Source organism: Frankliniella occidentalis, unplaced genomic scaffold (genome assembly GCF_000697945.3).
Source record: "Frankliniella occidentalis isolate FOCC.00 unplaced genomic scaffold, Focc_3.1 Scaffold105, whole genome shotgun sequence".
Classification (NCBI taxonomy): domain Eukaryota; kingdom Metazoa; phylum Arthropoda; class Insecta; order Thysanoptera; family Thripidae; genus Frankliniella; species Frankliniella occidentalis.
In genome coordinates, this window is record NW_026267234.1 from 879,788 (window position 1) to 881,489 (window position 1,702).

The following is a 1,702-nucleotide window of genomic DNA, read 5'->3' on the forward strand; positions in this document are numbered from 1 at the left end:
GGCTTTACGAACGATATGAAACATAAACACCTCGATATGTCGGCGCCGGAGAGTGACACACGAGACGGATTAATAACCATCCGGTATGAAATATATGAGAAATTCGTCAACTCCAAAACGAGGACGAGTTGAGGGGCAGAGCACGGGCGAAGGCGGGGCAGACCAGGGGCGGGAAGGAAATTTGAAGAAGATATCGATCTTCCTCGGCTGCCTTGGACACCTCAATGTTTGGTTTGTATGGGGGGGGGGCGAACCGAAAGTTTCGCGCCCTGACCGTTCCTCCTCCGAGGACCCGGCGCTATCAAGCACACAGACATCCGTCAGACACGAGGCAGCTCGAAGCACACATTCGACTATGTACATTCATCCATTCGTGGATACCCTTCGTGACCAGCTCGTCGGAAGTATGGTCTTCTGCCATGCCTGTCGCCCGAGTTCCAGTTCGAGGAGGAAGTGCCGGGGAAGACTTTTGGCCGTTCGGGTTCCAGAATCGAAAGAGGGGCGTCTTAAGATCTTTTGTGCCGCCATGAGAGAAAGAGAGAGCGTCAAATGTGAGGAGGGCGGGGTGGGGAGCGTCGCGACAGCCATGTGGCCTCTGACCTTCGCGTCGGCATTAGTTGTGCTTCGGATTGCACTTGCAGAGAGAGGGACGCTCCCCTCGTCTCCCAAAAGAAAACGACAAAAGAAAAGAGCCTGGCCGATTTCAAAAAACAAAATATAAAAATAAAACCATGGCGAAAAATGGTCGTGTGTGGATGGTCGATTTAACGAGTGCATTGCTCCGACAATTGCATGAGCGTCAGCGTGGGACCGAAACACACCAAACACACACACTCTGCAAAAATAATTACTAATTAAAACTAAACAAATAATTTAACTTTCTGCAAGGCGATGTACCCGCCGCCTATGCCGCGCACTCGAGGTGGACCCTTCGGATGGCGGGTGTCTTCGCCTAGGTCTATGGCCTAGGCGAGCGCGGAGAGTCTATTTCATTTCCGGCGAGAGGCGAGAGAGTCAACCTGTCACGCGGCCCGCTAAGCCGAGAGCGAGCCGAGGCACGCGGTGCTGCGCGGCGCCCCGACAAGCGTGTGTCAATCCTCAGTGACGGGTGACTGCTCTATTTTCGGACCTGGCTACCGCCGTTGGGCTTCACAATGGTCGCGGACACACACACACACACACACACACACGCGCGCGCACGCGCCCATAGTACACCTGACGCTGGCTGCGTGAGCCAGCGCCGTCTGCAAGGGTGCCAACGCCCCGCAGTGTCGCCAACGGGCGCAGCGCTGCTGTCCAGGTTGCGTAGCCCCCAGACTCCCGCGTAAAGGAAGTCACAACGACATGACAAGTGTTATCAGTTTGCCTTTCCCTAGTTAAGAGTTAAGTTAAGTTGAAAACACGTCAGAAGAGTCAGTGACTTGGGCCAGTAGGCCCGGCGCGGCGGTTCTACACGCGTTGAGGTTCCCCGCGCCTATTCTTCTTATCAAACCTTGTTCCTGGACTGCATCTCAACGGCGCCGTCGGCTGGCGCGATGCCGGCGCTTGGCCACTGGCGCCCCCGCCCCCGGGGCTTCCGAGGCGCCGGCGTGGTCCCTGGCACAACATCTGGAGCGACGGCACGGAGGAAATTCTCATCTCGAGATGATTAAAGCTGAAGAGCGTAGAAGAAGAAGCTGCGCTGTGGGGGAGGATGAGAAGG